Source organism: Pseudomyrmex gracilis, unplaced genomic scaffold (genome assembly GCF_002006095.1).
Source record: "Pseudomyrmex gracilis isolate BER0280 unplaced genomic scaffold, ASM200609v1 scaffold_28, whole genome shotgun sequence".
Lineage (NCBI taxonomy): Eukaryota > Metazoa > Arthropoda > Insecta > Hymenoptera > Formicidae > Pseudomyrmex > Pseudomyrmex gracilis.
Window position 1 is genome coordinate 108,758 of NW_018020612.1, and position 27,632 is coordinate 136,389.

Genomic DNA, 27,632 nt, shown 5'->3' on the forward strand with positions numbered 1-27,632 from the left:
ATATATATATATATATATTGTTTAATAACGAGTTTATAACATGGAAAACGTGTACAAATATAATCTGTGTGCAAATTGTCGAAACAGACTTTTCAACACCATTTCCATTAAAACGCGCGACAATGTGCAAATGCTGGCCACTTCTGAAAATTACGCTGGATAAATTTATGATTTCTTTCAGAGTGCTCGGAAAAACGAGAGAGAGAGAGAGAGAGAGAGAGAGAGAGAGAGAGAGAAAGAGAGAGATACGTATAGAAACTCGACAATTACTCTGTTTAAAACTTCATAAAACTGAATAGCCAATGATTATGCGGTTCATCCTGGTGCGATGCAATCACGCAACGTTGCGGATAAACGGATGACTGATGTATTTACGTCGTAAAGCAGCGTTCACGGCAGTGATATTCCGCCGAGAAATTTAAATAGTAAAATCTCATCGATGGAAACTCGAAATGAACGGATTGCCGGCGAAAGATCCGAGACACGAAGAATCCCTTTTAGAGAGAGCGATTCTTCAGCGGAATGTTATTTTTTTCGAAATCGAATCGGCAACAGAAAATACATAATGCATTAGCGGGAAATATCTCGCGAGTGACAGCTTGTGATTTATTCGTTTGATTCCGTCGGGAACGGTCACTTTGAGATATCAGGAATAAAACTTTGTCGTATATTTCATTGACGAGGTCGATCTCGGCGAGGCGAGTGTATACGCACATCTTAATACGAGCATCAGTTTTTCAACAAATTATCATTATCAAAAGCAACAGGATTGCGATCTCTTGAAAAAATGTGAGGATCAAAAAACTCTCACGTCGTCGCGTCGTGTCGTGTGAGTCATCATCGTCTCGTCACGACGTCATCTTACGTTACGGATATCGTAGAACGCGCGTAATTTTCCCGAAGAGGAGAACATTTCCGCCAGAAAAATCACACAAGCTTTATGCGTGCTCTAAAGTGTACTCTCTAACGCGAGCGTATCAGGAAGTGAGCGCCCAGGTCTCTTCACAGGTATTGACTTTCTAACAAAAGAGCGCTCTTCCGATAAAGCGTCAACTACACGCCACCCCCGGACGACTTTCACCCTACCTGGCTCTGCCTTGTCGCCCCTCCACCTGTTCTCTCTCACCGCTCTTGCCTGCCGTCCAGCAAGTATTTCGATACACTCGTCGACAATACATCTCGTCCAGCCTCCCTCCGGCGCAAAATAATTTTCTCCGAGCGCAACACAGATCCGTTAAAATACTTGGATTCGCGTGCGCATGTAATTATCGACACGAAACATTCTTTTGAAGCGCTGACGCGCTTTTGTGTTGATAAAAAAAAACGGAAACAAAGAAAAACGAAGATCGAATGCTAATTGAGGTCGAGAGTCGTTGACTCAACCTCGACGACGTCGAGGCAAGTCTCGGTTTATCGGTTTAGTCAATTTCGATGTTCGAACTTTAATCTCTTTTGTCGCTTCTTAAGAAAACTTTTTGTCTTTCGCGCGCATCTTTTCGTACACAATAAATTTCAAAGAAGAAAAGTGTACTTATATGTATGTGTACATGCTTCTATTTTATTATTATAATTATAGAAATCATACTTGTTTTTAAACAATTTCGATGTTGTACGAGAAATTCGTGAGTAAACACATAGTCATGTAATTTTCGGAAGAAACACGCGCAAATTGCGTAAAGCACACAAGAAGTATGCTAGAATTTATATCAGCGGAGCATTGCGGTCGCGTTCTAATTTCATTTTAATCGATGCTGCGCATTGTTAATGGTTTAGCATGGATATTCGATCCTTGGCACAGGATGAACGGTTAGCAATCAGGTAGCAGTCGATTAGATTCTACCCGCCCGTAATTATTGACCCATGCAATAATCTGTCCTTTGTGCTGATAATTCGATGTGCGTTTCCGGTCGAGAGCAATTTACTTCGAGGCATTAACACGTTTTACTTAAGCGTTTGTTGTATTACGTTGTTATGGGGGAGGAGAATTGTGCGGAGCCACACTCGCACGATGTTTTATGTAAGAATAAATTTATAGCAGACGCGCGCATTATACGCCGACCCAAAAGCGCGTATTCCACGCGCGATAGGAACGAGCTTATTACATTTTACCGACCCGTCACCGTAAGTACACAATTGCGGCACGCGATATATTTTCGCATTACGCCCGAACAATGTATCGCTCCGATACAACGCATGTGCAACATTGCTGCTGTTTTTGACGAAGGCTACTAATGATTTTAACAAAGTAACTACGCTCGCTCGCAAACGTTCAAACTAATAACGCATTTGTAATGGTAAAACGTGTTTATTCGCATTTGGATTATTTCGACTGATTTAAATATCTAACTAACTCCCACTTTATCGAGGGAATGTTATTGTACGCCTGGCAGACACGTGGAATATTTCACACAGAGTCGGTAATTTTTTTAAACTTAATTAACTTTCAAAGAGAGAGTTTATGCAATATATATTGAATTGCATACTGTGCGTTACAATATCCGTAAATCCGTAAATAATTCTAAAAAATAACATAATCGTTTCTTCTTTTTTTTTTGCTTGTAAATATTTTTGTTTTACAACGATACGTCGTTGATATACGTAAATATACGCGCGCGGAGAGATATAAATATAATGTATAAATATGGCGTAAGCTCGTGAAATTGGTTCCAATTTCTTTTTCTTTTTTTAAACAGACGATATAACCAGAAAATGCCATTTAAGTGTTAATTGCATCGATTTCGCTTGCGGATAATTCGATTCGCGTACCTCTTTCATTATTCTCAACCCCGTATCGTATAATTCATTCCGCAGCAGACAATTTCCGATATGAGATTTTCTCGACTTGATAAAGCAACGATATCGCGCCCCGTGTTTTCTATAGTAACAGATTAAATCTCCAGCCGCGCGAGCGCGAGCGAGCAAGCGCGCGGGCGAGTAAAGATTTCTCTTAACTTCAATTACAACTTGGAATCGCCCCCGCCGCTATCGCTTGTTTTTCGAACTCTAATACATTGCGCGGCGATAACTTTTAACCAACTAATTCCATATCAGTCTCTCGCGTCAGAAACTGACTCGCTTCACTCTCTAACGAGCTTCTTGGGAGACGCGCTCATTTGAAATACTCTCGCGCAGGATCCTAATATTTGCGAATAAACTTGAAATTATGTAAGGGATTGTATCTTGCAAACAGAATAATTTAATCTTCGATTTTCGCTGACCTACTTTGCTTCTCACGCAAGCTGCTCAATTATCCTTGTTCCTTTTCCCATTTATTTCTTGCTCGTCTTACTGCAAATTGAAGCGGAATGGATAAGTTAATTCTCTTGTTTGCTATTTAAGCCAATTTCTACCGACTAACAATAAATGATGTTCGTTAACGTTCCGGTAATGTTACAACTACGAGAGATACATGAACATTAATACGTCGAAATGTGAGATGTAATGACATCATTTATTTCTTAATTTTTGTAATCATTTAAATTGGCAGCTAATTAAATGAGAATAAAAAAATTGAATCAAATGCTTTTATAGCAAAATTACTCGATTATTCTCATGCAAATAACAGATTTTTTGTCAAAACCGATTTAATCGATGCGATATCAATCACGACACATTAGATTGTCATAAGTGTTATTAAGTGTTAAAACGCGCGGACGCCAAGATTAAACTCGAACGGATTTCTGCGCGCTTCGACATTTTTGCGCTTTATTTCTAATTGCGTCTCACCTCAGATGTGCGAGTCAGTCGCTTCGTAATCGGACTTTCTTCTGCGCCGTTATCCTCTCGCTTCTCGTTATATTCGCCCTTGGCTTCGTCCACCCTCTTTTCCCGCTATGCGCCTCCCTGCCCCTACCGAGAGATTCCCGTCGAGAGTCTGAGAGTTCTGCTTCCGCGGCATCGCATAATACCACCGCGAGAGATTATCTTAATGGCGTCACAACTTTCCTCGAGCATCATGTTATCGGGCCTTTTAATACAACGTTAAGTACCGGCACTTCTCGCAGGGGGTGCTAAGGACGACTTGCAAAAAATCGCACGCCATTGCTGACGAGGAACCTACGTTAAGATGATTTTATGCTATCTCGTCTCTCGGGCGAGCTTATCCGAATATACACACATTTCGTAATCTCCATTAGCTGCACAACGATTCACTTTCTTCGAATAATCGAACATTAAGTTCGCCGTAACCATAACTTTTGTATTAAGTCGAGTCATTTGCTTTTCCCTCAGAGCGACAGATAGACGAAGGAAATTAAATCGCACACGAAAATATCGCGTTAAACTCGCGACGTAAATTTATCATTACGGATCAGATATAAATTCCTCATTACAGATCAGTTATAAATTTACAAATGTCTTTGTGTAATAGATTATAAAATATTGTTGCAAAATATTGTTTTAATTCACGATTCAATAACGCTGCAAAATAATGAAATTTAATCAGAATAGTTTTGTTAAGATACAGATATATATTATAAACATATTTTATGATAAAGAAGATAATACACTTTTGTTAAGTTATGTGCAAGAGGAATAATTGATTTGAAATACTTCGAAACTTTCTCAGAATCTAAAGTATTTATACACTTATCGAAAATCCCAGAAGATCTTGAGATTATAATCCGAAAGTTTATAGAATCCCCACGAAGGGGAGAAGAGAGTTAAGAGCCTATGCGGATTTGACATCTAAAATTTAAGAAGGTTTCGATGAAATCTTCTACGGGAAACTTCGGCTGTTCTTTTTTTTTACATATTTTCTACTTAATGATATCGATCGGATCGATGTAATCTAATATATATAATTCGCAAAATGCGCGCCACCAGTTTGCAACAACAACAGTTTTACACGAGAAAGAGAATTGGCTGGTAGTGGCGACTTAGCAACGGCTGCGACACTACGTACGATGCATTTATTAACGCTCAAGTGGCAGCAGGCGTGGTGTTATGCACGGAATTACGTGTCGGTTGTTATTTTCCCGCGGAGTAGGGAACGCGCGCACGCGTGCGATAGGCGGCATGCGGAATTGTTGCACGGGCGATAATAAGGCATGTCGTGACTGGAAAGTTGTAAACAGAGAGCGTCCAAGGTGATAACGGCGACGAGATTCCCCGGGTAAACGACACCTTCGTTGACTGAGGCGCGAGACGTATTGCACCGGACGAAGCTACGGGGATAACGATCTCTCCGCGCGCGCGGGAGATGCAAAGCGGAGCAGATTATATAAGCCGCCCAACGTCCATTGCAGCGCGAAAGATCGCAGATAAAAGACGAGGGAGAGGCATTTCTGTTTCGGATCCGAGATTTTGCGATTATCCGAGAAACGGTGGAACACACAGGCGACGTTCTAGCTGTTCGGAGATTTCTGTTTTTTCCCGGCATTTTTTCATGTCACGCGATAGTCTAATTAGCCGTCGAGTCGTGCCCGCGCGGTGAGGAACGTGCGGCGAGGTTTTGGGCGAACAAAAACGATTATATACGCTGCCGGTTCTTGCGATTTGTCGGTAGGGATAACGTAAGCAACTTGCTTCTTCGTCTTAGTCGTTCCGCGACGACGACGACGACGACGACGAGGAAAGCTCACTTTACCACGTTCGCGCCACCACGTTCTTCCGCACCTTCACCGCAAAACTACAGCCTTAAATCATAACTACGTACCGTCGCTTTGGAGTACTGCAAGAAATGAAGACAAATGCTCGAGGGTGTTATGAAGGGGAAACGCGATAGCCATGGGCACGGGAGATTCGTTGCGTGCACTCCTTGACGCCTCTTCATAGTCGCGGAATCTCCGGCTGAGCGGAACGAACGAAGCGAAAGCGAACTTTCAGAAAGTGCTTTGTCTACCTGTCCCTTCTTCTCTCTCTCTCTCTCTTTCTCTTCCTCCTTCTCTTTCCTGACGTTGTTGATGAAAATTTGAACGATTCTACTCAGTTGCCCATTTCGCATCGCACCGCGTTTCTCCGCGCGTATCTCCTTCATCTCACCCCGGGGAATTCTGCGAAAACGCTTCTCCGAGAACGCTGTCCGGAAGTTCGGTCGTTCCCCGATGAACATCGGTCGGTCGATTAATTTTAAAACGAGCGAGCGCGCGGCGGATGAGTCCGCCCGTTCCGTTTGCAGGCGCGTAACATCGTCGTTAACTTTTGGGACCCGGGGTTCAGGGCAACGTTATTATTACCGAGTTAAACCCTAACCGTGGGAGCGACGAGACTGCCGCCGACGTACGAAGTTTAATCGTCGATTACCCCCTCGTCTGCCCTAAATCCCGTACTCTCTGTGAGCTCTCTAGATGAGTATCAGCGTGTGTTACGCGACCGTGAAGTCTCGTTTTGCGAACAAATTACGAAGCATTTATTTTTCCCCAATGAAAGAGCATATAAGTTAGACATCATTATAATACGCAGTTTACGCGTAATATTTTATTAGATCCTAAACGAAAAAGAAGTAACTAAATCGGAAGTAATTAATAGTATGTATATAAAATGTCCAATAAATAAAGTATTTTGTTAAAATTAACACGTTCAAGCTCAAACGTATTAACGTATAAACGAGTTTAGCGTGTATAATCGGTTATACACGTGGAAAATTAAAACAACAAGTGATGAACAACAACTACATATAAAGTGAATTTAATCGTAATTTTGTTTTCTGTTTATTCAAATGTCACTTCAAGAGTCTTAATTAAAATATAACATTTATCTAGTTTTCAATACAAATTACAATTGGTTTTGTATTTACGAAGACAAACAGTTCTGTCACGTACAAATTGTACATGACAAACAATAAGCTTAAAATTGTATGAAAAGCAACTGGATATTGACTAATTTCTTAATGTAAAGCGGAAATGCATGATTTCTAACACAAAATCTGACTGACTGTGTTTCTTCTCGCACGGATGAGGGAGTTGCGAATGTGCAATTAATATAATTAATTTCGCGCGCGAAAAGTGCGTATAGAGGAGGGACATTGATTGTATTGTGCTGATAAGTCGATGAAGTCAAATGCCACTAGACCGCCCCATTATCGGAACAAGAGAGATTCTCGATGCGGATAATAGATAAGCTACATCGAGAGCGCTTCAGCGTGAAATTCAACGTGAAATACACGGCGGATGGAAAATTCTACCATTTGCATGTGGGGACGGGCGAAAGGTAGAGAACAATAGTGCCGCGTGAGTAATGTTTCAATTTTTTCTCCTCCAGGAGATTCCTTTATATACACGGCCACGAATATGTATATATATATATATATATATATATACACGCCGGATCCGGGAATACAAAGGTCGCGCCGTATATATCCGAAGACAGTGTACAGCCTCGGAATCCTTTCTCGATTATTCGCTTAAGTAAATTTATTAATGGCAACGAGCGCGGCTTGTTCGACGTTGTTGCGCTTCGTCTCTCGACGAGAAAGAGAAAATTATTCTCTCTGTGTACGTGATATACAGGCAAGTCTCGAACCGAGTTTTAACCGCGATAACGTCCCGCTAATTGTAAATGCCAAAATTGAAATTCTCGTGCACAAAAACTTTTTTTTATCTTCCTGAAACTATTTTATTCATCCGCGCGAAAAAACGAACGCGAGAACGACGGCGTCACGCTCTCGTGTGTTTTCAGTTTCATAAATAATTTAAGCGCAGCGCGATATAACGAGCGTCGTTCGCGCATATCAACGCGTTTATAGAGTCTTTTCCGATGAAGAAATTATTTTCTTTGAAAGAATATGGCACTTACACAGCCCTTTTTGTGTCGTGGCCTTTCGATTATAGTAATTTTCGCACGTGCGATACGGCGAGTGGTGCGTGATCGCGTTCGCGCGGTCAGCCACGCGGGGGATTTGATCGACACTTCTTATTTCGGCGAGCGATCGTTAAAACGAGAACGTAAACGAGCTCTCTCGGTGTTGCACGCGACGCATAAATCGCTATTCGAAATCGCATTTATCGGATTATCGAGTGTAACGTGACTGCCGTTTGCTTTATTCTGGACCAGTGCTCTTTTTCACGAATCGTTCCCTCTCAAAACTATTTGGATTTATCCGTTCAAAGATTTAATCGGTTTTTGACTTTTTTCTAGAAATTAGAACACGATAGGCGCGCACTATCGATATTGCGATATACGATATGTGCATATATTTTCATTGTTTTTTTTTTTTTTTTTTGAAATTATCTCCTCTCTCTCTCTCTCTCATTCTCAGTAATATACTTTTAAACTGTTGAAGTTGGGACACTAATAGCCGAAAATCAATGAGCGTCATGACAAAGCAGCAACAAAAAAAAGAAAAAAATGCAATTTTATTTGTAAATGGATCACATGTGATAGATTTGCAATGATATCGGGAATTAACTAAGTTGTTATTATTAATTGAACTCAAATCAGTTGAGAGCGAGACTTATGTCATCGCATGATATTGAATTTGGTTCAATTGCAACGTGATATGTTACAATTGAAACGCAAACCTAGACAGCTGCAAATTATTAGATATTATCTTGAAGTTTTTATTGGATAAAGTTTGCTTGACTTGCGAAATGCAATTTAAACAGAATCGGAAATTGAAATTGTCAAAAAAACCCCATTAAATAAAATTGGCCAAATTTAGAATCATCAAGCGCATATTGTTGACGTAAGTGCGGTCAATCTGAGTCCCGATCAATGTAACGAAGTAAATATTAATTAACCACCGGCATTCATTGTGGTTACCCTATATAACCCGTTTATGAGCAACAAATTGGAGAATTAATGCTATTAATATCATTATCTCTCCTCGTCCTTTCTCTCTTGTTCTCTCTCTTTTTCATTAGCTATTCGTCTAATTGTAGATTTGATTAGGCGAAATAATTTTTATATACGAACTGTGTGTGTATTGCGCGCGGGATTTCTCTCTCATGTATTATAAAAGCTCGTAATTTAAAAAACTTTTACATTTTGTTTTTTTTTCTTCAAGAACCGAGAAATTTTATTTTAATGGTAATTAGCACACAGAAATTAAAATCTATCATATGTAATCAGATTTGATGGTAATTTTATACATCAAAAATATGTATTACGGTTTCTTTTGTTTGATAAGCATTTTTCGTTGTTAATGTATTTTTAATCACACATGTTACGCGCTTTAATTATCTTGTTTTATGTGAATATTTGTGATGAAAAAATTTATTCATGGAGATCAAAATAACGTTCTTTCTCGCATACATGCATCTTGGAGTTAATTAAGAATGCGTTTTGACAATGTATGTACGTTTCGGAATTAATTTGCGTCCAGATTTAAAAAAAAACGGTGTTTAAGTGAAAGATCGTCCAGAAATCTCCGAGCATTAAACGGCGAGAAAGTAGTCGCGTTCTGCGATTTGGCGAAAACGAAGTGCTTGTACAGCGAGCGAGATACGCGAAATCGACAAGCATGCTCTCTCTCTCTCTCTCTCTTTCTCTCTCGAGCTAGGATCGTTTCATTATTCAACGGGCCCGCATGCAGTAACACGCGTCCTTCCCGGAATTCACGTGCGAGCGAAGCAGGCGAGCTTTGGTCCGTGTGCACGATTTTTTTTCCCTCGTAGCTTCATTATGTATAGGGTGCCGGTCAAACTGCTCTCTCGCGAATTGTTGCCTTCCTCTCAGATTGCTTCTCGATTAAGAATTGCCAATTTAATCTTTTACTTCTCTTCCAAATTTCACTTTTTTGATAATAAAAAAATCTTTGTTGCGCGAATGAATGGACGAAGCGGCTCGATGTGATTTTAACATTTGCACTCAATTTTGTACTATCGAAGCAAAAGAGATATGTACCTCAATTTTCTCTGATATCACGTCTATATCTATAATAAAATCCGTGTCAGCAATTTGTAGAGAATTCCGAGCGCGTAGTGATATTTTCGAAATGGAAAATTTTTCGAAATTTGAATACATATTCGGTATTATCAGTACAGAAAAAAAGAAAGCGTTATTTTCGTCGCTCAGCAGTGAACTACTATTTTTTTGAATTACGACAGGTGAACTATAAAGCGCAGTATTCTCGTGCGCGATCCTGTGTATTATGGATGATGTTGTTCGGCGGTCCAGCAACGATCTAGAGAGACACGATGCTCTTTTTATCATCGCATCCGAAGCCTCTTGTCCCGACCGCCGCGTTACTTTGCATATTTTTTTTCTCGACGCTGATGGCGTTCTCGTTTGACACTATCACTCGACTCCGCGCAGCGACGATAATCTCATTATCGCAAACGAGAAGCCGTCTGGTTATATCACTCAGACCGATGCAACAAGCAAACTTCACAGAATGCTGAAACCGGCAATTAAGTAGCTAAAGCTATTGTCGTAGAAGAAATTGAGAAAACTACTAACTTTTTTTTAGTAGCACTTAGCACAGCTTTCAGCGTACATTCGATTCAATGAGAAAAACAATTGAAAAACAAACGTGTAAGGTGAGAATTCTACCAGAAAAAGCGTGTGTAAAAATAATCACTAGCATGTGTTTCTCGATTTATGTCGTACATATCAAGACGCACGTAGTGCCTCGCGCCAAGTTTACGCGCAAAACGAAGTCGCGCTCAAACGGCGCAAGACACTCGTCTCTTGTACGCAAAATTCTTGCGATTGAGAAGTAAAGAGATTTCCATGGAGCAATATTTCAAGAAATCTATATCCAATCACGTGACTACAGTAACGTGACTAAAAATATACATTATGTATAATATATATAATATACTACTACTATTATATATAATATATGTTATGTATATAATTTATTATATATTTATAATATTATACATTAAATTGTATTATATATACTACGACAGAGTTACTAACCTTGGTCACGTGACCGCGACAAAGTCACTGACCTCGGTCGCGCGACCGCGAGGGGGTCACTGACCTCGGTCGCGCGACCGCGAGGGGGTCACTGACCTCGGTCACGCGTCCGCGGGGGGGTCACTGACCTCGGTCGCGCGACCGCGGCGGGGTCATCGACTTCGATCACGTGATTATGGCGAAGTCACTGATCTCGGTCACGTGACTATATTTCAAGTGTGACTTTCATATGTATTCACATCATGTGTGTTATATGGTTTATAAGACGTATATACTAGCTGTCCTTACGGTGACAGATTATGTTCACTGACACAACGATAAAATAAAAATAACAATAGCCTGTGCGTAGCACGCGCCTGTGTTGTGCTAGTACAGGGTAAATAATTTTGAAATTTGTACGTGAAGTAAAAGTGTAAGTTGTAAGTGAAGTTTATAGTACAGTATTTATAATATTTGTTATTTATAATAGAAAGATAAGTTTTTTTTTCTAAAGACTTGTGCACGATTAATAAGCCAGGGGAATTATTCAGTGTGTTTCAGAAATTATTTCTCAAATGATGTTTACGATGTACTTTGCCCTCAAGATAAGCAGATGCGACGGGCGGAGAGAAAGAGAGATAAGTTAGAAATTAGCCTGCGTCGGCGTTTGCGGTTTACGTAAAGCGAGCCGCCAAGGCACTTTGCATGCGTGCTTTGCTCGCTTTAAAGCACGAACTTGCTTGGTGGTAGTAGTTGACTGCACGTGAAGTGGCTAGAAAGTTTTTAAGTCGCGTGAGATTTCGCGCGAACTCACCTCGCCCCGATTATACGTTTCCTCGGGACGAACGGGAAAGTGCATTAGTTTGACGACCGTGTCTTGGTTTATCGATTATCGAGTTACGCGTATCGCGAATCGATTACACGAAAGTCGTGCATTATCGTATTCGGTAGAGTCGTTTAGAATTTCCGCCTCGTTAAAACGATTTCTTTCTGTAAAAACAAAACTCGAGAAAAAGATGTACGAAGCAAAGTAATTCTCTTACTTAACCCACGTCCGGCACATATGAGGGGGTACATAGAAAAAAGAAAAAAAAAGAAAATCAATTTTAAGAACAAAACATTCTCTGTATGGCACGATTTTTGCGCGTTACTTTTAAGAGATGCGAAATTTTTTGTGTTCGTTATTGTTCTAATTTTTTTTCGGACGCTACACTCCATGTCGCGAGAAGAATGTTTCAAAAAGTTTACTGACTGCGCGTAAACGAGAGAGAAAAGTTATTAATCTCCCGGGTAGGGAAATGCGGAAGTAATGTCTCTTAGTTTGCGCCGCGTTGTGGTCGCTCAGAAAAAGAGAGATCAGCAAGAGATGAAGCTTGGCATGGAAAATTCATACATTTTGTGCTATTGTATTCGAGACCACTTTTCCGCAGTGTTTTCCTCTTCGTCACTCTTTTTCTATCTTCCTATTTTTCCTTCCGTCATATCTGTCGATTTTTCTCACTTTCTCTCTGTCACCGTCACTTTCTTTCTTTTCTCGCTTCGTTTTCTCGTCTGATCGATAAAGGCTTCAGTTTACGGGGATACTTTTACCTCACAATTGCATGTGCCACGTGATATCGCAAATAATTGTCTCCCTGAAAAAGGGATCGCGCGTGTCCCCTTCAGTTACAAGTGGCAGAACCAATCATTGAAGACAATATAATGTGAATTCAACCAGGAAAAACTTGAAAAATTATATATATTTATATTTTTTCACACACATAAATTGCATGTATGCATATATATATATATATATATATATATATATATATATATATATATATTTATCCGCGCGCAAATATTAAATGTCATTTTTGACTCGGTGATTAAATTGCGGCTTCCCACAATGAGATGAAATTGTTATTTCCGCCGTGCAAAATGCAGCCGATTTCGTATCTGACCGAAACCACTTCGCTTATTATCATTATACGAGTGGCATTTGATTTTATAATTAATTAGCCTGCGTGTCCTGTGAATGTCGTTGATCGCGCGGCAAGGTTTGACTAATCGCCCAATCAATTAATGACCGGCAGTCGATATAAAGTCTCTCTCCGGGTTAGGATATTCGTTCGCGTGTACATTAGCGATTCTGCGTTTAACTAGTTTCAAAGCACGTGCAAGATAGTGTACACAGCTATGATTAAGCGCGCGCGCGCGGCGTACACAAAAGCCCCGCCGTACACGGATAATAAAGGACTAACGCTTCGGTAAAGTGCACGTGACAGACACACCGATGTACCTATATGATAATTAATAACGATTTTTAGACTCCCTCGTTATAACGTTCAAAGACAGTTTCTATTATTACATTAACGCGAAAAAACGCGCGGGTAAAAAAAATTCTTCGTTTACTTTGTCCGGAAAAAGTTTTTTTTTCACCGGCTATACATTAATTTCACCGTGAATCATCGAGATGTCTAACTAGATTGGACTGAATTGTATGACACCGCGTTTTATTTTATTATTCATACGTGTCGCTCGGCGTCGTCGAAACTTTTTAAATGTGAATTACCAGTCTTGCTAGCACCACCGGCGACCTATCACGAGAATAAGAATAACAAAAATCTAGATTTTTTGCTTGCCCTATTCTCTTCCTCTTTCTCTCTCTTTCTCTCTTCTTCCCTTTTGCAGGGTAAGCGAGCAGGATGAGGGACTTGGCGCCGGCTTTGACCATTAAGTTCTTTCCAGTACCGGGAAAGAATACTTCACGTATACCTGTGACCCACTCCCAAGTCGCGCGCGTTGGCAAGTTTCTCAGCAAGAGAAACACTTTATAATTTACTGATTCCGCTCGTTTGAAAGTGTTTTCAGAGCGTGATCGTTATCATCTAATCAAGGGACTTGTCGCGTGTAGCAAAGTTAGCGACATTAAAATTTCATAGTTTTGCGTTTCACAAGTTTTACGCTCAAAAATTGATCAGCGGAAACTCTTTTCACAAATCACAGAAAGGACTGGATATACTCGCTTATAGTCTCTTCGAAATAAAGCAGGAAACACTAATCAGATCTGTCAAAGCGACAACTTCAAACACGCGGACTCCAATGTCTTTCTTTGCATACAATTTAATAGACTCCGTTTAAATTTAATATACATACGTGCGTTCTCTGTTCGATGTGCCAAAACGTCTGTTGCTTCGCAATGTAAACATCGTTTCCGAGCTCGATCGCATGTAAACGTCCGCGAATGTTTTTCACGTTTATATTTCCTGCGTATTTCTCTCCCTGTTGCGTAGACACACGTGTATTATTGCTTCTCGTGCTTTGCGAGCAAATCGCGTCGAACTGACAGCCGTAAGAGAAATAAACGCGACGTTGCGTATTAATTAGCACACTGGATGGACGCGGAGTAGCGTCTCAATTTTGGCGTGCGCGCCATATCGACAAAGACGTTTTCAACTTTTCCAAACCGATAACTTAATGCATTGTTATTAATTTACGCGTGTATGTAAGTAAGCAAAGTGCAGCAAAGAAAGATTTACAAGGTACTTGGTGGAGTTTTACATTGCCAATCTGGATGAGAAGAAGTTTTCCATTAAAACAAGCTGACTACGCGAACTTGGTCAAGAAATTACGAAGCGCGCCCGCACGGTTAAAGATACTCGAATACTTTTTTGTTGAACTTATTCGCAGAAGGGACTTGATTTTTTGCTCGATTAATTATTCAATTTCTCCCGCAGCAGTTTTCTCTTGCGCCAGTTTCCGCCGATGACGTCGGAAATCGTCGGCTATTTGTCTGTTACCTGTCTCTTCGCGACCGTACCGCGTTTTCTTTCTCTCTGTCTCTCTTTCTCTCTCTCATACTTTTCCCCGTGTCATACTACGAACTTCCGCGCGACACAATGTTTGGATTTGTTTTAATTAATTTGCTCTGTCATACAGATGCTCCGTGCGCGCGAACGAAATCCCGCATGCGTAGAGAGAGAAACGTGGTGCGTTTGATGCGCGTGTTAATCGAGCCTGCCAGCCAAATAACCAGCGAAAAAGAGATCGCGGCTGTATCGCGCAGCAAATTTAATTTTTTCACATGTTACCCGCGCCCTTTGGTTTATTTTACGCTATACCGATATCTACGTGAGTTGTTTGTTACACGCAAATGTTACGTATAGCCACATCGATGTACAATGTTTGCTCTATTGCTTTTCCAGTATGTCGCATTGTGCGACGCGACGTGTCCGCTGACTGGAAATGATTAAAAAAATGCCCAGTGTCATATACATTTTTTTTATCGTGCACATGGCCTACATCGCGCCGTAGGCTGCGCATACACACCCGATTCGCGCTCTATACTATAGGTCGACTATAGGCAACGGAATTTTCAGTATCAGCGCGTTTTTGGCTATTGACGCGACGGAAATCGACTAGTCGACAAAAACGAGATCAAATGCACAACGAGTTGTGTAGTTCTTTTAGTTGTTTTTTTTTTTTTTTTTTCGACAGCGCGAAAAGGAAGGCGACAGTAACTTGGGCACTTGCAAGATAAATATCAGCGAAAATTTTATCAAATGTTTAAACATTTATAAGAAATATAAGATCTTCTAGAAAAACATAAATTGAACGACGAAAATGCTGTCAATTTTCGTTATTTTTGTATTTTACCAAATTTTCAACTATATCCCGAGAAAAGATATTCCGCGAGATTTATTTAATCCATCTCGCGAAGGAAGTAACGATGTGGGATACATTCGCGTAGTGGCTTGCTGTCAGATTCCGGAGAAACGATTGTCGGCTTGGCGTGAAAAAGTGTTTGCTGGTTAGTGGCACACGGTCGATATATATGTACAGAGACCCCGACAGGTTTCGATGGAAACGGAAGCGCAGATAGCCTGCCTCTTTACGGAAATGAAGCAATCGCCGAGAGCCGGCGCGGCGGTCTTATTGCTCTCCCAGACTGTCGTAACGCCCGGGATGCCATTGACGCCTTCTCCATCACGCGAAATAAGCTCCAACTTCCAGCCGGGAATAGAAATTTATGCGCCAGAACGAAGGCACATAAACCTCCCGGTTGGCCAATAAAAACTACGTATCTGGTCGCAGTATTTCAGCGAAATGTGTAGCGAGCAAGGCGCGTTGCAAGAGACGATGGCATCTCTCGCGCGTGTTGCTCGCGATCTGAACTGATTTATCGTATTTGTATAAACTAAGACAATAATATCGCGATTTTTTTAATTGACATCGATTATTTCACGAAAGTGTGAAAGTTCCTAACTATCCTATTGTTCTTGTTTTTTTCATAAATTATAGATTTTGGGTCGCACGAACAAGTCGCACAACGGAAACGAATCGAAAATTTTTTCTCTTCTCGCACGTATATATTTTTATCTTTCTTCGTTCTTGTGTCATTTATTCGAAGAATATGTAAGGAGTCGCACAAATGACCTCATCTCGGGAATTAATGAATAGACGAGGAGAATTGAACCGGCCAGACCGCGCGTAGGTGGGTCACGTAGCGGGGATAAAATTTTCTTTCCATTTATCCTGGGGGAAAAATCTCGGTGATTTTCACGACGATGCCATTCGACGAGTCGGTCACCCTCTGTGACATGTAATGCATTCACCGCGTTGCTTGCGAGAGTTTCTTTTAATTTTTTCCCTCCCTCTCTCCTCTCACCTCCCATCTTCTTGTTTCTCGCCGTCCATCGAGCATGACGAGGGAATAAAAAGAAGACGGAGAAAGAAAAGGCGACCGACCGAGAACGTGGGTAGATAAAGAGGAAACTTTCGAAGCACTTGAAATACTTGGCGCTTCGGAATTCATTGATCTCCGCGACGAGGTAAATCTGTCGACTAAAGAATCTTTCATCCCTCCGCCTTTCTCCGTCTCTGTACGACCAAAGTTTAATCAAGATTTACTTCGAGGTAACGGAAGTTCCCAGATTTTTGGTCGAGTAAAAACGTTATTTCATTTTTTTTTCTTTTTCTTTTTTTATCGCACTATTCTGTATTCATTTCTTCTGAAACTCTAATTTTGCGAAGTTATCGTAATTTTATCTCAATTGTTTTAAGTTACATACATGAAGAACCTTATGTGTCAATTAAATATTTATTTGTAAAAGCGACACACAGTATCGCAATATATTTTAGTAATACAAATATTCACTTTTAAATCGTATTTTATTTGAAATCAATTATTGCACGTTGTCTCGCTTAGATCCGACGTATAAAATCGTAATTTGGTTAAAAGCGAGTCGCGCTCGTCCGACAGCTCCGTAATGTAATTGAGATTTTTTCTGCGCTAATGAACACCGTCGAGAGATCTATCTTGCGGCCCGGCACGGACAACGTTCTCAATAAAAACAGATTTATCTAGTTTAGCACGTGAATCGTTCATCCATCGTGTTTCGCCGGCTGATGTGGGACGTGCGTCCTGAGCATGTTTAATCGATTGTCGCTTTAGGGAAGTCGCGTTGTGTGCACGTGTCGATCAACTGTCGCCGGAATACACCGGACGTTGTACATACGTAGGCGCGCGTATTCGCGTGCAGATGATCGCGCGCCGTGCTTAATGAGCACCGACGACGATTTAGGGAGCTTTTCCCGCGTAATGTTGTCGCATATACGTCGGTAGCATCGTAAAGACGACGGCCGTAATGTCTATCCGGTGGACACAATGGGGCCATATTCAGCGACGCGTTCAACGTTTACCTCGAAACGCGCGGCCATTTTCCTTCCCCCTTCCAAGTTTAAGTGCCACATTTGGGAACGTGAGGGCTGATCATAAATAAAAACTCAGACTAAGGTGAGAGAGAGCCGACATTAAGACTTGACAGTCTAAATGTTCGCGTTGCCAACGATGAAATATCTCGCGTCTTACGTCTTAGCGGGAAATTTTCCCGTACGGTACGAGCCGCGTAACGTCCGTGTTTTTGTTCTCAGTATCAGAAACCGTCGAAATATATCGACGATGACTTCTTCAATGCCCAAGTTTTGACGCGAATTGTTGAAACGCGCCACCACTGTTCGAATTCGATAATTATCGCCGTTTAAATTAATTTCCGCGCAATATTCGAACGATAAATCACTCGATTCGTCATTTATTAAATCTCGAAACTACAGCCCTCCCTCTATATTTATATCTGTCGTATAATTAATCATTTCGCGAACAATTTTTAATATCTCGCGCTGAAAGGTTCCCGAGTTTTTCCCGACCGCTGATTGGCGATATTTACAAGTTGGGGTGAATTCGCAAAAGAGCGGTTCTGTGTCAATAAAACAGGCGAGAAAACGTGAGGAGAAAATAGGAAGTTGGAAAAGCACGAGATCGCGAGATGGAAAAAGAGAGAGAGAGAGAGAGAGAGAGAGACTGCAAGATAAAGAGAGAGACAGGGAAGAGTTGCATTAGTTAATTAGATTGGGCAGGAGGCGTGACGTCGTAATTATTGCAACGTGGCTCCAGCTATCATGCCTGCCTGCCTACCTGCCTGCCAGTCTGCCCAACGTTCCCTCCTGCCTACAGGTCTGCCCGCCTGCCACGACAAAGTTATTAATTGCTTCCTACCATTCCGGCAACGCTTCGCGCGAGTAATTCTCGACCCCGCAACTCCGCCAAAACGTTCGCTCTATTCTCTTCCTCTCTCGTTCAACATCCACCTACACGCTTGTATAATCGGTATCGTTATTCGTCATTGGTCTCGCTTTTGCGAGGAGTATTCTTCTAACAGACAGCTTTTGCCAGCTGCCATCGTTGCTTAGTGGCAACGCGTGACTCGATTGTTGTCTTTTGACGTACAGCCTTCGAACCGCGATAATTTTTTCGCACGAATCGGTGTGCTTTTTTTTCAGTTTGTATTTTTTAAATGAAATCAACACTCGCGATGAAAGCAAAGAGAATTATTGCGTCGTAGTTTTCTCTCAAAGATTTTTGCGGTTAATTTTGAATGCTTTATCTATTCTCAATAAATTAAAAGACAGGCGCGTTATTAATAACATAACAATAGCATGTAACTTATTTGAAGTATAAACGAAGAACTTGCGATATATGTACATACAGACATTATAGATATATATATATATATATCGCGATTGCATTTGAGTATTGATTCCGTGGAAAATGCATCCTCAATATCCCATCACAATTTCTCGCGTCAAGGTCGGTTTTCTGGAAGGCGCGCAACAAGAAAATATTGAAACTACACAGTGTGTGCATACGGGGGTATCTTAACTTCCGTGTATTATACGGCGAGCTCGGCGAAAGTTGGCTTATCAATCATCACGGCGGCGGAAACTTATAGAAAACGCCGCGCGCGTCTGCATCGTGATTTATAATCTTCGATAACTTTTGCGTAAAAACGAAAGACGCGCGCCTCGTGCACGAGTGAAGCTCAACTTCGTTGTACTACGCGCTTCTCTAGAAGATGTAGTCCGTCTTCTTCTTCTTCTTCTTTCTTTATTTTCGTTTTCTCTCTCTCTCTCTCTCTCTCTCTCTCTCTCTCTCTCCTTCTTACTCTCTTTTTTTCTTAACGCCACGGTTAAGGCAGACGCCAGACCACCTGCGGGGTCGGAGATAAAGTGATAACGCTGACGGGCGAGAAGCTCGGCGATCCCGCCGCCGAGTGCATCGCCGATCCGAAGGTAATTTTAACCGTCAACTGCAGCCAGCAACGTCGGTATCGCCATTAAAGCGCAATTTTCAGCAGCCAGGTAAAAAAGACGTGGAGCTTTTTTGTGACGTCGTCGTCAGGTGTGCACTCAGGTAAGTGGATAAGGATGACGCCACGGAAAGGTAAAAGCGCGAGTCCCGAGACGTATATTACGTGTTTTTTTTGTCGTCTTTCTTTACCGACAAGTCTTTACTGGCCCGCGATGCAATTTCATCTCGCTGTTTATATTAATGAGCGCGATTAATTAGGTATGAAAAAAATTAATAAATAACGAATAACAACATGATTTCATTTCGCGCGATAATTATGTGTTTACACAAGCATCGGTGATAACTCGCGGTTTCCATATCGCGCACACACACACACATATACGGTCAGCAAATTATATTATAATATTACAGTAATCCGATATTTTGACGTGAAACAACCATATCCTTTCAAAGATTATTGCATATTCAAAACACAGAATGATGAATTGATATGTAAACGGTATCGTACAGATGGAATTTTATAGAAAAATTCTTGAGAATGCAACATCTGCCGCGTATTCTAGTTATACAAGCACAAATAGTTGCGAACAACTCCAACTCAATTGATTCGTTCCTGATTGATCGATCTCGTACATCATGTAAATTGAAAACGAGAACGTCGCCGTGGATGCGCAACGAGTCGTGTAAAATAGAATATTCTAGTTTTTTTTATTTTTTACACGGTCCCCCGATCTCGGCGCGGCGGCGATCTCGGGAATGGCGTTTCCAATCAACAAAAGGACAGTTTCGAAACAATTCGCTCCCCTTTTTTCCCCCTCCTCGTTCAATTTTTGCCGGACTTTGCCGTTTTTCCATTGCGCGTCGCGTCGCGCGTTTCGTCGGCTTGTTGGCGGATCCGACGCGCGGGACACGTTGCAATCGTACGTGACGTCGGTACGATTGGCACTTACGAGCGGGCGTATCGCCGTACGTTTCGAGAGCGAGGAGAACAGAGAAACGACTCGTCAGACGTATATAACGACTCAACGAAAGCCAATATCCACCGCGCTGCACACACACACACACACGCTCACATACACACGAGTTATAAGTCCAATTTCACATGCGAGCGAATGAATGGACCATTCTGGACTCGAGAGATCCTTCGTGTAACGACTAAAATTTTATTTTATGTTAAATAAAATATTCTGCTAGACAAAAACGGTCATTGTAAAAAAAAAAAAAAAAAAAAAAAAAAAACACTATCTACCGATATCGGACAAATTTGATAAAAGTGAAACAAAAAGATTTTTCCAGATAGTTTTGTACGTATGCAATTTTCAAGCTGAAAACTGCTATCGATATTTCTCAATAAATATTTTCAAATACAAATTTTTAACTTCGTACTGGCGATTGTATTAAAATAGACCCGCACGTGTTTTGCACCGAAAGGTTAGGATACGTCCAATAGAGAGCAATCCAATCATGCATCTGCTGTGATTTCTCTATCTGTCTCTCTCTCTCTCTCTTTTTTTTTCTCTCTTATGCATACTGACGAATTATTGTGCGCCGAATGACATTTCGTGCAGGCAATATGTGCATACGCTGCGAATAAAAAAAAAAAAAAAAGAACGATATTTTTCCACGCGAGGGACGAAGATAAGTACATCATAGAAAAACGGGGCTTGTCTTCGTCGCGTATCGCATTTTATCGTACATACAACTAAGATACGCTCGCGTGCGCACACGCGAGATTCAATATTCTGCGATCGCGCACGTGTTGCTTTTCGTTTGCAATCTAATTTCGCGTTATTACTCGAAATCAAAAGTATTCATTGAGAAGCTGAAGTGACTGCGACTCTGCCTCGCAGATGTTATATCCAACGAATCAAATTACACGCCGTATCTATCTGTGAATAGCACAATCGACCGCCATTTGACTCGGACGATTGAATTATTTGCCCTAGATTCAAATTGCCGAATTAACAGAAAGTTATACAACGAGTATATGCAACGATTTTTACACATATAAATAAATGAGAATCGAGAATTCCGATTTTTGTTTTCCGTTGCCGCCATCAGACATAGATTTTAGAGTAGCTGTTGTAACTTTTTGGATTTCACTTGGAATACATATAATTTCAATTTTATACATCGTTTTTTTTTCTTTTCTTCCTTTTGGAAGACAATAAAAGAGACAACAAAAAAAAACACAAATCGAAATTATTCCGATCGGAATCGATTTCGAATAGTTTCCTAATAGTTTTCTAGACGCAAGTAAAAAATTTACAGTGCAGATATTTACATTCTGTTTATTTTGTTTTTCTTTTGAAGACGATTCTTTAACCTCGTGTAAACACGAGTCGTAAATCTTCTTTGCGAGCGAGAACGAACGCAAATTCTGTCAGAGCGATGGCATATCGTGTTCGACAATCTCAGTTGGGAGGGGAGGGGTGTGCGAGAATGTCGGAACAATTCTCGAACAGCGGCACGTGCCACACACGCGGCGCGTCACACGTTCTATTTCACGTTTGACACCGGCGGCGGCGGCGTCGTCACGCGTCGGTCTCTTCGTGTAATTGCGATGCAACGCGTTACACGGGAACGTCCCCCGTCTCCCGCGCGCGCGCGTGCGGAAGAGGACAGAACCGGATGTCGAAGAAGAGGGTAACTGCGACCGAACAAGTGATTTACTGCACGCGGGAAATACAAGCGTAGCCAAATATCGATGTAAACGATACTGAGCCGTTGGAAAACTGAATTTACGCTCTCGAACGGAAGCTGTAAATTAACGCGCGTTGCTCCGAAATGCACGAACGTATACGCACATATATGTGTATACGTATACACGTATGTGTATGTATATATACGTCATGTTATAAAATGGCAGGTAAATAGAGAAAGAGGACCGACCGATCGCATCGATTGCGAGACAATAGTTCATCGTGAAAAAATTTCTATTTCAAAGCGATGGAGAATCTAGTTTCACGCGCCCGTCAAACGACGGATTATAAATTGAACGTTCGTTAGCTCGTTCGTTTATTTAAAGAAGAAGACGGTGTAACGCGCGCGTATAACACATCCGGTATAAGAATAGGCGGATATGACGTTTACTCGATAAGGGATGATTGACAAGAGGAAAGTTATCGAACTCTCTGCGCGAGAGATATATTCGCTTTCCCGCCGTTATTCTGGTTTAACAGCTATTACAAATGAACACTTCCATTTACCTTATCGTCACGAGCTTACACGCGGTTGTTAAATAATTTGACGTATTTCTCAGAGTTCATATCTGCTTAAATTATCCCTCGGAGCCTGATGGATAGTATCGTCGCTGCTCGCTTCTCCCTCTCTCGCTGCTAATTCTCAGGGATCAACGTTATTTCTATGATAAATCAATAGGAAGCAGGTAAACGGCGCCATGTATTTGCATCACAGGTTTCCGACGCGAAACTTGAAACGTCGAAATTTTATTTGCTCAATACGAGGAGATTCACATTCACATTGTTCGTATGAAATGACAATTGGACAGCCACAATCGGGGCTAAATATACAACGAGGAATGTGCGGAACAATAGTTTGTGTTTTCATTGCGTGTGTGTGGGTATACGTCTGATTTTCATATACCGACGTGAAATGCGATCTTGGTAACAGACGAACACAAAAGCTGTTATTATATAATCTATAAGAGAATAGAGATGATTGTTATATAAGCGCGAAAACGTTCAATCATTTTGGCGTCTTGATAAAGTACATTATTGCTCGGAACGTTTAAAAAACAAAAGAAAAAATCGAATTTCGCGCGGATAATCAAGTTTTACACCGGCGTTGCACAATTGCAGAGAAAAACAAGGTCAAATAATATATTCTTTAACACAAATCTAACAACAACCGCTGGCGTGACAATTGTAAATCCGTCAGTAGGCAAACTGTCGCAGCGCGGTTGGTTCGCGCAACGCGTCATGAATCGCTGTTGAAAAAGTTTGCGTTCGGATTCCGGAAGGATACGCACGCGAGTAAGAAATTTCGATGCGGTAATGAAAAACAACGTCGTGGCCAGCCGGTGAGGCTGTTGAGTGTCTATGGTGTTACGTGGCCCGAAGTCGATAAGACCAGCAGCAACAGCTGCTAGCAATCGTCTGTGGGAATTGGGGTGAGTAGCGCGGTCGTCCCCGAGTCCCAAGAGCATCGCCCCAACTTGGACCGATATGAAATTTGATAACCTTAGGTCCTTGCGTCAGAACGTCGTAGCAAAAGGTTCGCACTACTGCGCGCCCTTTCCCGTTCGCTCGCGTTTGTCTTCCCTTCTCGCGTTTCTTTTCCCCCGTTGGACGACGTCGCGAGAGACACCGGCTCTACTCTGTCTCAAAATCAATTTCGGTAAGTAACCGGCCGTCAAATTTTGCGAGACACGTTGACCGCGACCATATTGGTCATCTTCTAGTACATCCTTCCATTAGTTCTAAATCGAAGAGTAGACGCTCCATAATTTATATTTATACATTTTTTGTAGGGAGGAAGACAATTCCGAAAATGAAACGGAAGATTATAATGATAATGGTTCTCCACGCACGATTCAATACGAATAATTGGATTCTAATTTACCGAAATCGAGTTGTCAATTTTTTTTGTATCGCATAGAACTTAGGATATCTATCACAGTATAAAATTCTTTAGAATTATTGCCTCTCTCTCTCTCTCTCTCTCTCTCTCTCTCTCTTTCTCTCTTGAAAAGCAATATTCTAGAATTTTCGAGATAATATTGCTGAATATTGAATGCTCTTCTACACGGTTCATTATAATGCGCATTATTATAGATCTTATGAGATGAAGCACCGGAATTAATTAAATGAAAAAAAAGTCAAGTTTAACCTGGTACGCCGTACACTGGGATAAGCTTTATCCGCGCTCGGCTCTCTATGAAAGTGCTTCAGCGCGACGGTTGCAAAGTTTTTCCCGGGGATAAAGGACCGTAAAAAATTTCATGGGTTTGAGCGGTCGGAGTCCCTATGCGCGTTTTAAGCGTCGCGTTCTAAAATTCACTTCCATTGGCCGTGCTTCTCTTCCCTCAGTTCTTACGATGGCGTTGGGATATTACGAGCGTGCAAATGAATTTCAAAGGGTTGCGCACAGGGTTGCCTAAAGCGTACGGTCTTATCTCTTAACTCGGTCGAAACTTTGAGCAAACGCTTTTCCCATCGGTGTTGCTGCGCGGGATCGATTGAAAAAATCCGATAATTATCGCGAGGCAAAACCCGCAACACTCTTGCACGAGATTTAACGCGCCTATCGCGATAATGTGTCTAACGCGATAAAAATATTTGTTTTCTTGTTCAATAAGAGGATTAAAAATTGTTACAATATTGTTGTAACATTTGAGAGAGATACGTACGTATTTTAATTGACACACAGAATATTCTGAATGTAATTGCAAATTTGACACGTACGTTTACACTAATCTCAGAATCGGCAGATCCATTACAGGTAATGTCAATTGAAATCGCTCGATAGATTGCATTGGTGAGTCAATATGCATCGTCGTCGGCGCTTATATAACGTTGCACTCCCTATTTCCTCCCTATTCCCACGTGCCTCCTATAATCGCTCGCTGCGGTCCGTTCGCGAAAACTCATCCCTGGCACAGCTCCGATCCCGCGCTCCCGACGTTAACTCGCGCGGATATCCGGTTTATTCTAATACGAGATCTCCGCTGCGCTCGAAGAATGCATAAGATATAAAGCTTTGCGAGAGAATTTTTCCTCAAGCCTTTCGATACTCGCGCGAACCTGAATAGGAGGAACCTCTAAGTGCCGGAGGGGGTAAATTTCCGCGCGCGGCGCGCCGTCTGGCCGCTCGGTGCGGCGGCGACGATGAAAATCGCATGACGGCGTTCGATGCAATATTTATCGTCATCGTGAAAACGCCAGGCGCTTTCCATTTGCAAGCACGCCCCTGAGAAATAGATTCTCCCACGTTTCGCTTATGCACACTGTCCAGTTGATATCCCGAACCGTTCTCTTTCTTTTTACGTTTTTTACTTTGTCCCTATAATATACGTACACACATGAGCTTTTTAATATTATAATGCTGATTATTTCACACATCCTCGAATGTGTAAAAAACATTCACACCGGAAAGAACATGAAAAGACGCATTAACTATTTTTCAAAATCGTATGTTTTCTGAACGTAACACGCGTGCAAAAAATATTGCTTTGTTTTCCTCTCTCAATGCAGTTCGTTAAATAGAGATTTCCATCCGTTTTTCTTTCTATATTTCGACGACTGCACCGTTTGACGACGTGAAACGCATACTTTCCTTGATTCGGCTTTTCATAGCGCGCGACGCTACGAGAGGGTAAAAGCGGCGGTTGCGAGCCGAGATATTGCGCCGTCGGTTTAGATATCTGGCCACGTCGCAATGAAGCTTTATCCACTGACCCTAACTTCGTCCCATATTTCCCAGTTGGTCCATCATACAAATCCCCCGCTCTATACGCGCCGGGGACACGCGCGACGATTTTCCCTCGGTTCAGGCATATACGCGGTCGTGATGTCGCGCTCTCGTTTCGCGACGTTTATTAAATCACCAGTTCCGTTCGTATGCGTGCACAAGCGATTACGATCGACCGGAATGTATACGTGCTACGCAATTTTGCGAAAATCGCGGTGACGCGGCGCGGCGCGGCGCGTGCAGACGCTCGCCGGCGGCGATTCGCCGTTCCAATTTCGGTGATCCGCCGCGAATTTTCACCGTTTATTTTTGCAAAATGCGAGCTATCCTTGCAGCGGCAATTCCGTCATATTTTCAGCCAATAGGCCGCGGCACGCGCACGGTTGAACGTGTCATTGCGTTTTGGCCGAAGCGGAAAATAAATACGAACGAAATTGGAGCGAAGCGCTTGCGAGAGTTCAGAGAGGGAATAATCGCGTTCTCTCATCGACCTCTCGCGAGAGAGAGAGAAAAAAAAAGAAAGAGAGACAAAGAATATGATTATCGAAATAAACGCGGTACACGAGCTAAAGCGAAGCCTTAGCCCGCGCGCCCGCACACGCTTTTTATACCGACCGCAACGCGGAAGACACGGCAAAAAGGTTACGGATCCGGGCAAATCCATTGTTGTAATCTCTGTTTAATTACATTGTCCGCTCCGATGAATAGTGCCGCCGCCGGCCGCCGCTTTGTTCTCATTTCGCGGTTTTACAGATTTGCGTGCCCCGGCCGTAAAAGCATGCCACGCCGTATGCCACGCGAAACACGCGCGTTTATTTTTCGGTTACCGCGCGGCTTATCATAATTCATACAAAAGCGCAGCCATTTCGGCGTCGCGCCCGACGCCGCCGGTTCGACCGGAAAATTAACGCCGCGACGCAGTATCGGTCGATATAACGATATACCTATTTCGGGATTATACTCCCGGCTACATGTGTATATGAGGCTTCCCCTTCTTTCCTCCCCCTCGAGCGCGATTCGCGCCCATACACCCGAGTACATTGATTCGCCGCCCGTTTCGGATGCACTCACGCTCGCGCAGTATATTCACCTCGGCCGGATTAATGCACCCGAATATACGAATACAAACCTTCCCCATTATGTGTGTTTATGTGTGTGTGTGTGTGTGTGTTGTGCCCTTAATAATAATAATCTCCTTGCGAACCGCAACTCCGCGGTTGAGAATGTGCGTTTACGTTCGGATTTTGATTCGTTGCATGCAATCTTTGTTGAAGTGTTGAAACAAGAGATAAAAAACAAACGAGAAGAAAAACTGAAGAAATCCTTGTGTGTGAACAAGAAGATACAACAAGATTTAACTCGCAAAATAAACGGCATGCATAATAAAACCTGAAAAAAAAAACGGCTGTTGTTACTCGCAATACATCACTTTGCTCTAAAGAGGGATACGATACTTTATCCTCTCGCGATGACGTTGTATGGCGATCCGTGGCAGGAAAAAACGCCTCGAGGGGACGTTCGTGACTCCGATCCTCGTGCCGTCTTTCTTTTTTTTTCTTTTTTATTTTTTTTTTTTTAACGACGCGAACGCGACGCGAAATACCGTCGGGAGCGTTTCGCCTGTTTAATCTCGGCGCGGCGTCGCTGATCAAATTAAAGTCTTTTTGAAGTCGTTTAACGGAATGACGAATCGCGTTTCAAAAATGCAAATAAAATAATAAAACTTTATCCCGCCCGTTAATTTCGACAACAGAGATCTCTGGGGAAACTCATTGCTGGTATATTGTTTTTC

The 27,632-nt window shown here is 41.9% G+C and overlaps 1 protein-coding gene across 3 annotated transcripts in view; it reads right to left on the reverse strand.

Moving 5' to 3' along the window:
- LOC109852337 (T-lymphocyte activation antigen CD86-like) overlaps positions 1 to 27,632 on the reverse strand; it is a 187,783-nt gene that overhangs the window by 93,083 nt on the left and 67,068 nt on the right. The window lies entirely within an intron of this gene.